This window comes from Pristiophorus japonicus, chromosome 20, assembly GCF_044704955.1.
Source record: "Pristiophorus japonicus isolate sPriJap1 chromosome 20, sPriJap1.hap1, whole genome shotgun sequence".
NCBI lineage: Eukaryota > Metazoa > Chordata > Chondrichthyes > Pristiophoridae > Pristiophorus > Pristiophorus japonicus.
Window position 1 is genome coordinate 43,951,052 of NC_091996.1, and position 14,026 is coordinate 43,965,077.

The 14,026-nt window shown below is 44.3% G+C and overlaps 1 long non-coding RNA gene across 1 annotated transcript in view; it reads left to right on the forward strand.

Annotated features, from left to right (window-relative positions):
- Nucleotides 1-13,601, forward strand: part of LOC139232923 (uncharacterized) — a 35,345-nt gene extending 21,744 nt beyond the window's left edge. The window contains exon 3 of the long non-coding RNA XR_011588104.1: nucleotides 13,519-13,601. This is a non-coding gene — a long non-coding RNA (uncharacterized lncRNA). The remainder of the gene's footprint in view (nucleotides 1-13,518) is intronic.
- The last annotated feature ends 425 nt before the right edge of the window (nucleotides 13,602-14,026 follow it).

The window sequence follows — 14,026 nt, forward strand, 5'->3', positions numbered from 1 at the left end:
TAATCAGGAAGAATGAAACATCCTGCATCATAAGCACTGACTGCAATTGTCTGCAAACTCATCAGGGCCATGTCTGAGTGATGCGAAGTCAGGAGTCACTTGTACTGGAGCTTAACTGAATGCATTCTGAAATGCACTCCATTATGGTTGTCTTAATCCAATTCTCCAGCATGTTGAATCCAGATGAGAGTGACTCCTGTATATCAGAGCCAAAGGTCTCTAAAACCTATGAATGAAGGATCTTGGTGACTAGAAGCTCCATTGCAGATGGCTCTAGAATGGGCACAATCCCCACAGTGCTCTGCAGTTTAGTTAATCCAATCAAATATCACAAAAGAAACATATAGCGCCTTCAATATAGTAAAACATCCCAAGACGCTTCACAGGAGGGTTATCAAATAAAATTTCACACCGAGCCACATAAGGAGATATTAGACCAATAGCTTAGTCAAAGAGGTAGGCTTTATGGATGGTGTTAAAGGAGAAGGGAGAGGTTTAGGGAGGCTGATCTCTCCTCCTCATGGGCACAAAAGGACCAGAAATAAAACAAGCGCCAGAATGCTGGCAGTACGACAGATCTTCAATGGCAAGATATTGAGTCATGCACACTGATGGTACAGTGTATGTGTGGGCATGAATGAGTGAGTAGGTGAAGAAAGAAAAAGTGAGGGATACTAATAGTTTGCAGCTTGCGGCAACCTCTGAACGTTCTGCATTCCTTCTATGGTCTCTGGAATTTGGATGCCTGGGTCAACGTGTGCAAGATGGGAGGGCGCACACTATTCCGGCAGTGTTCCTCTCTATTATGCACTGCATTTTTCTGTAAGCAAATACAACACAGCAAATAGATAGAAATTTGCAAGAGCATAGACAGTGTGCCTGAAGTGCCGAGCTCACATCCCACCTTGTGTGAGTCTGTCAGCATGCAAGTAGTTAATGCTAGTCATGTCCTTGGTGGCCCTGAGTTGTAAGGTTTATACATGACATTAGAAGCATATTTATGTGCCGGGAACAAAATCTGCCCTGCAGCAATATGGGCCTGCACGTGCATTCATCGAAGAGCTGAAAGGCTGTCCGACTGTTTTGTCTGTTTCGTTAAAGCTGCACCAAGTTGATAATTAAGATTTTCTACCACAAATCCAAAGGCCATTTACTTAGAATAGGCAATCTCCATGAATCCTGAAAACCTTTCCTTCTTTACTCCCATGGCTTACGGATGCGGTAGATTTCACTCACTCACTACACCAGGTACTTTGGACAAGAGATTATCATGGAATCATAGAATCTTACAGCACAGAAAGAGGCCATTCAGCCCGTTGTGCCTGAGCTGGCTCTTTGAAAGAGCTGGCCAATTTGGTCCCACACCCCAGCTTTTTCCCCATATCTACAAATTAGTCCTCCTCAAGTACATGTCCAATTGCTTTGTAAAATTTCCTATCTAATCTGATTCCACCACCCTTTCAGGTAGTGTGTGCCAGATCTTAACACCCCTCTGTGTGCAAAGAATAAATTCACCTCATTTTCCCTCTAGTTTTTTCGCCAATTATTTTAAATCGATGTCCTCTGGTGGTCAGAGGAAACAGTTTCTCCCTTGTATTGGGTTTTTGAGACAATTCCATATTTCAGCTACTTTGCTTCAAATGATTCAAACAGAAAGAATACTCCAGCCTGTCCACTCAAGCAACAATGGTTTGTGGGTCAGGGAGTCTCCAAAGTTCAAGGGGAAGAAAAAGAAAAGAAAATGCACACAAAGGCCAATCATACGATTCCGTTAATGAATTATGATGGCTTTTGTCATGAGTTTAAACACATTTTATTTGAAAAGCAAACCAGATCATGCTGAAGGATGCTGTTACACTAATCTGACAGTATTTACATAATTACATTGAACCTTTGAGAATTTAGATAACAATCAGTTGTCATCTTGAGATGAAACCCAGCATCAGAGAAAAGGCAGGTTTTAGCCTGGAGTGGCTGTTATTGTCAGGTTTCTGTCAGTGCTTTGTCACTCAGTACAATGTCTGCTGATCTCAATACTCTGGGAATGCCTATGGTTTTTAGTTAGACAGCCTTATGTTTTGAGACAAGGCTGCATAATTGCCCTGACTCAGACACAGGATTTAAGACTCACAAAAAGCTTAAAGCAGATTTTGTTCTGACAGTGGCACCTGGTAAATGGCACTGAATTCTGTATGTGTCATACTAATACATTATTGTTTAACTCACCCTTGGTTTTCTCCCCTCCCCCACTTAAATGCTGAAATGTTGGGGTATAGTTTCATGGAAATTGGTTAGTGTGCAGTACTTGCCCAAGTGGCCTTTCTTTGTGTCTGAACCTCGATCCTACATCCCAGCAGCCAATCTGATCCTGGGGGCATTGCAATCAAGCCCAATCCTATCCCCACAACGAGTGTATGCTTTCTATCCTGAGTCACTGGATGGGAGGTGTTGTGTATGCATTAACTGTTAGACTGAGTACTGTTTAACTCCAAGAGGTATGACCTTGACTCTGCTTTATTGAGGCCCAAAGTGACTAATATACAAAATGGCTGGCCTTTTATACTTGGGCTGCACACACATACGTGCAGCCCAATGGTCTCCAATAGTGATGCCATCTAGTGGCTTGTGATCCCAAAAGTACATACATGACAATACCCCACTCTGAGATATTGACACAGTCTTTTACAAATTGAGATGGTCCGGTGTTTTACGCTCCCGGGTTGACCGTTTCAGTTCAACTCCAGCCTTGGGTGAGTGTTCAGAGTCTGTTGTGACTGGTGGCTGGGTGGCTGCCCTGGTGGGAGTGGCAATGGCCATGTCAGGGATTGAAAGTCCATTTTCATTGAACATGTCAGTGATTGAAAGTCCCGATTCACTGATGACCATTGAGTCCTCTGATGACTGGGGGTAGATTGGTTGGTTGTCAATTGTCTCTTTCTCCGACTGTTCTGGTTCGCCTGTATGCCACAGCTTTGTCTGATCCATATGTTTCCTGCATGTTTGCCCATTTTTGAGCTTGACAATAAATACTCTGTTGCCCTCCTTGGCCATGATAGTAGCAGCGATCCACTTGGGACCCTGACCATAATTCAGAACATATACAGGATCATTTACAGAAATATCGCGTGACACAGCTGCGCGATTGTGATACCCTTGCTGACTTTGTCTTCTATATTCAACATGATTATTCAAGTCAGAGTGTACAAGAGATAGCTTGGTCTTAAGACCTCTCTTCATCATTAGCTCAGCAGGTGAGACCCCGGTAAGCATGTGTGGTCTTGTCCTGTAACTAAGCAGTATGCATGACAGGCGGGTCTGCAGTGACCCTTGGGTTACTCGCTTCATACTCTGCTTTATGATTTGGAAAGCACATTCTGCTTGCCCATTGGGTGCAGGTTTGAACGGTGCTGACCTTACATGTTTGATACCATTGAGTTTCATGAACTCTTGAAACACCTGACTGGTGAAGCACGATCCGTTGTCGCTAACAACGATGTCAGGCAGACCATGTGTCACGAACATGGCACTGAGATTCTCAATGATAGCTGTGGATGTGCTGGATGACATGATTATACACTCTATCCACTTCAAATGTGCATCCACCACAACTAAAAACATCTTCCCAGGAAGGGACCTGCAAAGTCTATGTGGATCCTGGACCATGGTTTGGACGTCCACGACCACATACTCAGCAGCGATTCCGCTGGTGCTTTGCTGAGCTGCATGCAAGTGTTGCACTGATTCACACATATTCCAGCTCAGAGTCAATTCCCGGCCACCATACATGAGACCTGCCGATGGCTCTCATCATTACAATGCCAGGATGTGTGCTATGTAGCTCACGTACAAATTTCTCTCTCCCTTTCTTGGGCATAACAACACAATTGCCCCACAGTATACAATCCGACTGAATAGACAGTTCATCTTTGCGACGAATGTAAGGTTTGGTCTCCTCGCACATTTGCTTGAGTATGGCAGACCAATCACCTTTGAGAATGCAACTCTTCACCATTGATAAAATCGGGTCCTGGCTGGACCAGGTCTTAACTTGTTGAGCCGTGACAGGGGTTCCTTCACTCTCAAAAGCATCCATAACTGACAATAGATCCGCCGGTTGTGACGTTTCCACCTCCGGTGTGGGCAACAGCAGATGGCTCAAAGCATCGGCACAATTTTCGGTGCCAGGTCTATGGCGAGTGACATAAACATAAGCGGATAATGTCAGCAGCCCACCTCTGGATGTGGGATGAAGCATTGGTATTGATGTCTTTGTTTTCAGAGAACAGTGAAATGAGCGGCTTGTGATCTTTCTCCAGTTCAAACCGAAGACCAAACAGATATTGATGTAACTTTTTAACCCCAAACACACAGGCTAGTGCTTCTTTCTCTACCATGCTGTAGGCTCTTTCTGCTTTAGACAAATTTTTTGAAGCATATGCGACTGGTTGAAGTTTACCTGACTCATTAGCTTGTTGGAGTACACAACCAATTCCATATGAAGAAGCATCACAGGCCAATACTAAACGTTTACATGGGTCATAATGTACCAGCAGCTTGTTAGAGCAAAGCAGATTAATGGCTTTCTCAAAAGCTCTGTCTTGAGACGCACACCATACCCAGTTGTCGCCTTTTCTTAGCAGCATGTACAGTGGTTGTAATAAGCTGTTCAATTTAGGTCGGAAGTTACCGAAGTAGTTGAATAGATCCAGGAACGAATGCAGCTCCGGCACATTCTGCAGCTTGGGTGCATTCTTGATGGCCTTGGTTTTTGGGTCCGTGGGCCTGATGCCGTCAGCAGCAATTTTCCTCCCCAGGAATTTGATCTCTGGTGCCATGAAGACACACTTCGGGTGTCTCAATCTGAGTCCCGCTTGTCGAATGCCTTCTGGCTCATTATCGATTGACTCGCCCCCTTGTCCAGTTCCATCAATACTGGCACCCCATTAAATTTCACGTTGATCATTATTAGTTTGCTCTTGGTTAGGAACGAATACAGTCTATACACTTCCTCCTCTGGTATCTCGGATTGCGTATCAGGATCTGCGCTAGTCTGACCATCATCCTCCACGTGGTGTGTCGCAGCACGCTTGCTCATCTACGGACACTTGCGCTGGAGATGCCCCACTCTCAGACAGACTTTGCAGCTATATTGTTTAAATCGGCACTGCTGGTGCCAGTGATTTCCCCCACAACGCCAACATGGGGAAATCGGATGCATTCCCGTTGGCGGACTTTGGGCAGCCACAGGTTTCACGTACGCAGTCGGGTAGGCCCTGCTATGTGCCACTCTGCCGAACGGTACTTGCAATATGCAAGAGTCACATTTAGTGTCAGAATAATGCTGTATTTATGTCACAGTGGTCCCACAGTGGTGTGACAAGGCCATGTTTACATTGTAAACTGGCAACAATGAAGAGCCAGCAAGATCAGAGAAGTGCAGCTACTTTCAGGTTAGAGAGAGGAGGTCGAAGATCTGGCATGATCATATTGAATGGCAGAGCAGGCTCGTTGGGACCTCAGTACTTGCCGAGTTTCAATTTTTCACTGATATCTGCTTTCGACTTCTATCCATCGTTATGCATGACTGAGCGATCGTGATGACGCTGTTCAAGTCCAACATCTCCATCACCAGTAGTTTATGCAGAATCACCTCGCGGTTGATGTCAATTACAAAGAAGTCCCGCAGCATGACTGCGAACACAGCCCCGAACTTACATGGTCCCGCTAGACGTCTCAGGTCGACAACGAATTCCGCCGCATTCTGGCCCTCTGAGCGAACGTGTCTGTAAAATCTATATCTCGAGATGATGATGCCTTCGTCTGGCTTAAGGTGGTCCTGTACCAGTGGACACAATTCTTCATATGTTTTCTCTGTTGGACTCACAGGCAGGAGTAGATTCTTTATCAGACCATAAATTTTTGGACTGCAAACCGTGAGGAACACCGCCCGGTGCCGATCTGTGTCGCCGGCCTCCCCCATTTTGTTGGCCACGAAGAACTGGCTCAAACGGCTACAAAGTTTACCCAATCTTCTCCTTCCACAAACCACTCCAACGATCCAATGATGCTCATTTTTGCATGCAAAGGTTCTTGTTGCCTCGTCACCAAATGTTGTGTATGCAATAACTGTTATTCTGAGTACTGTTTAACTCCAAGAGGTATGACCTTGGCTCTGCTTTATTATGGCCCAAAGTGACTAATATACAAAATAGCTGGCCTTTTATACTTGGGCTGCACACATGTGAGTGCAGCCCAATGGCCTCCAACAGTGACGCCATCTAATGGCTAGTGATCCCAAAAGTACGTACATGACAGGAGGATACCCAAGTTGCTTTCATCACCACCCTTCCCCTAATATAAGCTGTATTCATGGAGATTAGAGTTTTAAAAATCTTCCCAGCCATTGGGACTTAGCAAATCTGGCAAGTTTACCTCAGGGTTTTCACCGGCCGTGTAAAATGCACATGCCGGCAGCCAGGGGGTGCTAGCATGGCTGTTAGCAGCTGATGGAAGGAAAACCTCCTCTCTCTAACCTGAAAGTAGCTGCACTTCTCTGATCTTGCTGGCTCTTCATTGTTGCCAGTTTACAATGTAAACATGGCCTTGTCACACCACTGTGGGACCACTGTGACATAAATACAGCATTATTCTGACACTAAATGTGACTCTTGCATATTGCAAGGTGGTCTCTAACCTCCTTAACTATCTAGTTGATAAGCTCTCACCTAATTTGCTTCACCTGTCACCTCAGTAGGACCACAATGGTGGCCGTGCTTTCACATTGTTGGTAATCCATTGAGATTTCATTTAAACAGTCTTAAGTTAATTTTTTACTGGTGTTCTGTACATTTCTCTGATGCAATGTTAGGAAGTCCACCATTAGAGGCGACCCTGTTTTGTGGGTGGACTATGACGAGCACTCTGGATATGTTTGTGAAAGCTGACTTAGAGTTACTGGAAATGGTAAATTTTACAATTAAATGATAGAACTGATGCAAGGGGGACTTTGTCATTTCGATAATGCAGCTTTGAGCAATTATTGCCACACAAGTCAACAAGACGTTGGTTGTGAAATCTTAACAAATCTGGTATCTCCACACTTCACTGAGAAGTAGTTCATTTTTTAAATAGCAAATATGAATCTCAGCCAGACTATAATCACAAGACTCTATATCAAAGTGTATTAACTGATCCATAGCTATCACCGCACTCTAGAACTTATAAAATGCTTAGTTGGATAAATTGACATTCTTGACTGAATTTGAGGAGACTCCGAGTACTGCTGTTCTTGCTAGAAATATGGCACATTGAACATAAGAATTAGGAGCAGGAGTAGGCCATTTGTCCCAACGAGCCTGCTCTGCCATTCAATATGATCATGCCAGATCTTCGACCTCAACTCCACTTCCCCGTCTAATCCCCATATCCCTTAATTCCCCAGGAGTCCAAAAATCTATCTATCTCAGCCTTGAATATACTCAATGACTCAGTATCCACCACCCTTTCAGGTAGAGAATTCCGAAGATTCACAATTCTCTGAGTGAAGAAATTCCTCCTCATCTCAGTCTTAAATGACCTATCCCTTATCCTGTGACTATGTCCCCTAGTTCTAGACTCTCCAGCCAGGGGAAACAATCTCTCAGCATCTATCCTGTCAATCTGCCTGAAGGAGTCAGTGGGGCTAAAAGTCGCATACTGAAGTGCACTGGGCAAAATTGGATGTGGAAGCCAGGCGCTGGGAGCACGCGCATGCACAAGCTATGCACAGTAATGCCAATCCCACCATCTCATAAATCAAGAGATTTGCGGGCCGAAATTACCCCTTTCGGAAAGCGCTTACCAGAGGCGCTAACGTGACGATAAGGACTTTTCGCCTGGGGGCAGGCGGCGGAAGTGACCCGCGCAGAATTGCCCCAGGTTTGCAGCTTTTCTTTTCGCCCCATGTCGACCCCTTTTCGCAACGCGAGGGAAATTGCAGGTTACAAAGCTGTGGTGACTGGGGCACCCTGTCCGCCCTTAAAGGGGAGGGCCTGGCGCGTGGCTGCCATCTTTTTTTTTGTCAGACAACTTTGCCGTCAGCACGACAATGGCAACTGCTGACCCGGCCGAAACCCTCCGTGGTGGCCCAGTGGGTGCCACGAAAGTGGCTGCAGCATTCTCAGTGGCCCTCCCCTTTAAGAGAAGGTTCTCGCCCCTGACAATTTTGCTCAGTTAAAGACCCGAATTCCGGGTCAGTAACCTTTTCTTCCCGCCGGGTGATAAACTTTTATTTAATTCAAATGATGTGCCCCAAACCAGGCGCGGGGCAATTTCATCCCCTTGGTATATAAATCATGAGTTACTATTTTTTTTCCAAACATAAAGCATTATGGATTGACAGTTGGTTTATAAACCTCATTATGGCATGTTTAATTTCTAACAGGTCAGAGCTGTTTACAATAACTAAATTACTGCATCTGAAAATGCTTCACAAAAAACTTTTTTTTAAATCCTGCCTGTTATCACCACGTTGCTATGCATTTCAGTTTGAGGTTACAATGCCGGTGACTGGGATGACATTTGCTGGAGTGTTGCATGTTTAGCAATTTCCAGTAGCTGTTCGGAAGGTTCCAGTTCATAGAAAGAGCTTCTATAAAAAATGTAAAGAAATTTAAATGGCAGAGCTGCGCTTTAATAAGTATAGATTGTACAAAAATATTAACATAAACCCAGATTCACAGACCAAAAAAGGAGGACGTTCTACCATTTCAATATCTTCAGATATCTTTAGGCATCTAATCGTCATTAGATGTGGATGGTAAATCTCCAGGCAATTTTCTTATGGAACTGTGATAAAAAAGGGTAAAGGTTTGTCTACTGCCCTTTGGTTATTTTTCCTTACGTGGCTTATGAATTATCCAGCTTCAGCTTTACTACAGGACTCCCTACATAGATGCTTCTGATTAATTGTCAGTATTACAAGCGATGTCTCAGTGTGTGATTATAGATCTAAGGTCAGCTGAACAGTTTCCTGTTGAATCTGGGAACATGATGTGTTAGATCTCGGGAAGAGAAAGTAAGGGGGGGTGGGGTGGGGGGAAGCATACTTCATCATTTAAATATAAAGAACTTTTTTGTTCCGTGAATCTGGGTTTATGCTAATATTTCTGTGCAATCTATACTCATTAAAACACAGCACTGCCATTTCAATATCTTCAGAGCTCACGAGGAGACACAATCAGTTGATTCAGGAACTGGTCCTGCTGCATTAACTCGGTCTGATTACTGATATTTGCCGCAAGCTCTGCGCTCCATCAGGACCACACACTTCCACCAGTGAAGAGTTACCAAGGGCTAAACTTTCGCCTTCATTTTCGGCGTTTTTCTCGGCGGTACAACTGCTTTTTGCCGAAAAACTGCCCGGCGAAAGTTTCCTCTTTATTTTTTAAAGAGTTCCACCCACAATTTGAAAAGACCGCCGGGTAGCAACTGCCCATGTGCACCGCCGAGAAATCCGCCAGGATCTAAGGTTGGCCTCAACGGAGGCCCCGTACACCGCCGAGGAAACCGCCCACGAAAAGCTGCCTGAAACAGAGCGGTAGGTGAGTACCCTGCAAAGAAAGGTAAGTTAAAGTTTTTAATAATTATTTTTTTAAATTCTAAAACAGCGATTATGTTAAAAAATGTCTTGTGAATGTTTTATAACTTTTTATTTTTTGTATAAGTGAAAAAATATTTTTTGAGTTTTCCCCCCTCCCTAGGCCCAACCGCAGCCTCGGATTAAAGTTTAAAAAAAATGTTAAGAACCGCCCGTTCTTGCTACTTTCGGCTGTAACCGCCCAGAAACCGTTGAGAATCTTGGTGTAAGAACCATTTTCCCGCTGGGCGGTTTTAATTACCTAATTAGTGGAAACTTTCGCCGGGCAGCTGATAAAGCTTAGCGGTATTTTCTGGGTGGCAATCGGGGAGTGAGGGCCTTGTGGAAAGTCTACCCACATGTCTGCAACACATGAAGCAACGCCATTTTTACTGGGAAGACACACTTGTCCTCAACTTCCCAGCTCCAACCCTACCCCAACACAAGCTCCGGAACAGACGCCTCCGGACAGGGAGGGTGTAATTCACGGCTCAAACATACGTACGCCGGGCTGCCACAGGCCCTGCCCTTACACGAGTCACCGTTTCCCAACAGCGGGCAGCATTAAGTAGGTGGCCCTGCCATCCACCTCCCAGTCTATGAGGCTGAGGCCTTGTCCTGTCCCGACCCGACCTCTTGCTGACCATCACAAAGTGAGAGCGAGCAGCTTTGCGAGGGTAGAAAAACTTTGCGAAACTTGAGACTTTTATCGCAAGATCATGAGTGAGGCTTAACTTTACTTAGAAATCGCATATCTGGCGTTATCTTGCCTGCATGCACAAGACCTAACGAGAGGCGCACAAACGTGGAATTTCGACCCCTATGAATATTAGCATAAATTTTTCAGCTATGACAGTAAAATGGACACTAAGATGCGATCCATTTTTTGGCTATTTGAATTGAATTACTTCAGCTTCCCTGTAAAGATGATTTAATATGTGTGCTTTGGTATATTTGAAAGGAAGTTTCCAGACCAGCACTTTTAATGGGTGCTCGTGATCACTAGTGTGTCCGTGTATTTCAAAAATGTTGTAATACACGGTGAATTTATTAAACAATTAACATATTTTTCTTGATGATGCGTCAAAGTTTTGCAGATTGTTTTGCTCAGCATTAATTATTGGAAGGAGCAGGTTACATTTTCTCTTTGTACTGATTTTCTGTCATTTGTGGCCTGTTTCCTGGGAAAGATTTGAGAGCGGCTTGCTTGACTCATCTGCTTTTTGTTTCTTCCTTGCCCCCTTGCAGGGAGTCCGTTCGCCTCCACTGTCTCTTCCAAGATGCCCAGATTGCTGACTCGTCATGTGGGGGGTTGCAACAGGCTTTGCTTGGACCAGCATCTCTTCACTCTGCCACTGCTTTTAAAATCATTATCTTATTATAAACAGTCGATCGTAGATAACATAAGAACATAACAATTAGGAACAGGAGTAGGCCATCTAGCCCCTCGAGCCTGCTCCGCCATTCAATAAGATCATGGCTGATCTAGTCGTGGACTCAGCTCCACTTACCCGCCCTCTCCCCGTAACCCTTAATTCCCTTATTGCTTAAAAATCTATCTATCTTTGACTTGAAAACATTCAATGAGCCAGCCTCAACTGCTTCCTTGGGCAGAGAATTCCACAGATTCACAACCCTCTGGAAGAAGAAATTCTTTCTCAACTCGGTTTTAAATTGGCTCCTCCGTATTTTGAGGCTGTGCCCCTAGTTCTAGTCTCCCCCACCAATGGAAACAACCTCTCTGCCTCTATCTTGTCTATCCCTTTCATGATTTTAAATGTTTCTATAAGATCACCCCTCATCCTTCTGAACTCCAAGGAGTAAAGACCCAGTCTACTCAATCTATCATCATAACGTAACCCCCTCATTTCATGAATCAGCCTAGTGAATCGTCTCTGTACCCCTTCCAAAGCTAGTATATCCGTCCTTAAGTAAGGTGACCAAAACTGCACGCAGTACTCCAGGTGCGGCCTTACCAATACCTTATACAGTTGCAGCAACACCTCCCTGCTTTTGTATTCCATCCCTTTCGCAATGAAGGCCAACATTCCATTTGCCTTCCTGATTACCTGCTGCACCTACAAACTAAGCTTTTGGGATTCATGCACAAGGACCCCCAGGTCCCTCTGCACCACAGCATGTTGTAATTTCTCCCCATTCAAATAATATTCCATTTTACTGTTTTTTTTCCCAAGGTGGATGACCTCACACTTTCCGACATTGTATTCCATCTGCCAAACCTTAGCCCATTCGCTTAACCTATCCAAATCTTCTTGCAGCCTCTCTGAGTCCTCTACACAACCCGCTTTCCCACTAATCTTAGTGTCATCTGCAAATTTTGTTGCACTACACTCTGTCCCCTCTTCTAGGTCATCTATGTATATTGTAAACAGTTGTGGTCCCAGTACTGATCCCTGTGGCACACCACTAACCACTGATTTCCAACCGGAAAAGGACCCATTTATCCCGACTCTCTGCTTTCTGTTCGCCAGCCAATTCTCTATCCATGCTAATACATTTCCTCTGACTCCGCGTACCTTTATCTTCTGCAGTAACCTTTTGTGTGGCACCTTATCGAATGCCTTTTGGAAATCTAAATACACCACATCCATCGGTACACCTCTATCCACCATGCTCGTTATATCCTCAAAGAATTCCAGTAAGTTAGTTAAACATGATTTCCTTTCATGAATCCATGCTGCGTCTGCTTGATTGCACTATTCCTATCCAGATGTCCCGCTATTTCTTCCTTAATGATAGTTTCAAGCATTTTCCCCACTACAGATATTAAACTAACCGGCCTATAGTTACCTGCCTTTTGCCTGCCCCCTTTTTTAAACAGAGGCGTTACATTAGCTGCTCTCCAATCCGCTGGTACCTCCCCAGAGTCCAGAGAATTTTGGTAGATTATAACGAATGCATCTGCTATAACTTCCGCCATCTCTTTTAATGCCCTGGGATGCATTTCATCAGGACCAGGGGACTTGTCTACCTTGAGTTCCATTAGTCTGTCCAGCACTACCTCCCTAGTGATAGTGATCATCTCAAGGTCCTCCCTTCCCACATTCCTATGACCAGCAATTTTTGGCATGGTTTTTGTGTCGAACTCTGAATTACTCATTGAAAAACGCACAGTGAAGACATGAACCTTCTGATCCTTTCATCATTTGGCATTCCGGCTCACCGTAAAATTGCAGCTGGCATTGGAATTATGAGGAAAGCGCATAATTTAGTGCTAATGATGAACATGGAGGTGTGCATTTTCTCATCTGAGGACCCCAGGGTTGCTCTCATGCTCCATAATACTTTGTTATAAAAGCATTCCCATATATGTCAAAAGCCACAATAAGCTCATACCTTCTCATTCAGTCATGCCTAATTAGTGCTTTCGGCTTGCCACAAGCAGTTACCTAATGAAGATCAGACCAATGAGCTTGCAGAGGCTTTTATATTTGTACCTTCGGGAGGACATTCACCTGCATTCTCTTTATTTTTCACATCTGTATCGGAGTCTGTGGCTACAGTGTGTTTACTTCAGACACAGAATGACTCAGTAATCACTGCAAGTTGCCTCTCGTTAAATGTACAATAATGCCAAAGAGTATCATTATTCCTTCAGAGTGAATGTCCTCATTCATCAGTGGCACGGAGGGCACGAGCAAAGTCATTCCAAAGCCTGGATAAAATGAGCCAAGAAAATGAACAGTCAGTCAGTGTCAAAAAATCGTCCACAGCCTGGAAGGCAACTGTTTATAAGCATCACATGAGCTTCACCCAGCCCTCTCCCTTTCTGTACATGGAAACCAATGCCAGATAACACGGATAGCATGTATACAATTTTGCTTCAACTTAAAAAGTGAGCCACTTAAATAGTCTCTGCTATTTCTGTTTATTTTTTTAAGGGGCTTCAAGGGCCAAGGGGTTTCCCAGGCCCACCAGGTCGAAGAGGGTCCAATGGAATCCCTGGTGAATCTGGTCCTCAGGGTCCACCTGGAATTCCCGGAGAACAGGTAATGGAAAAGGCTGGCTCAGCTTGTGCTACCACATTGATTGAAGGTATTGCTCAACAAGTAACTCTTTGCAAGGCCTCTTCCTCTAGTTTCCTATCATCTCTGTGCAGCTATCTGTGGTGTTCCTTTGAGTGGAATGCATGAAAGGAAACCCTAGAATTATATTGTAATGTTTTGCTGTTACAGGTTAATTAAACCAGTTTCATTAATAGTAAGAAGCATCAATGAGGGTGATAACAGGTTTTATAACCAAATGAAGTTTGCTTTGTATAGCACGGACATGGTGTGACGCAGACACGATAGGCTAAAATGGCCTCCTTCCGTGCTGTAAATTTCTGCCACTGAATGGAATCAATTCAGCTTTTAGAATTTAAGGATATGTTCATATAGTGTCAGTACC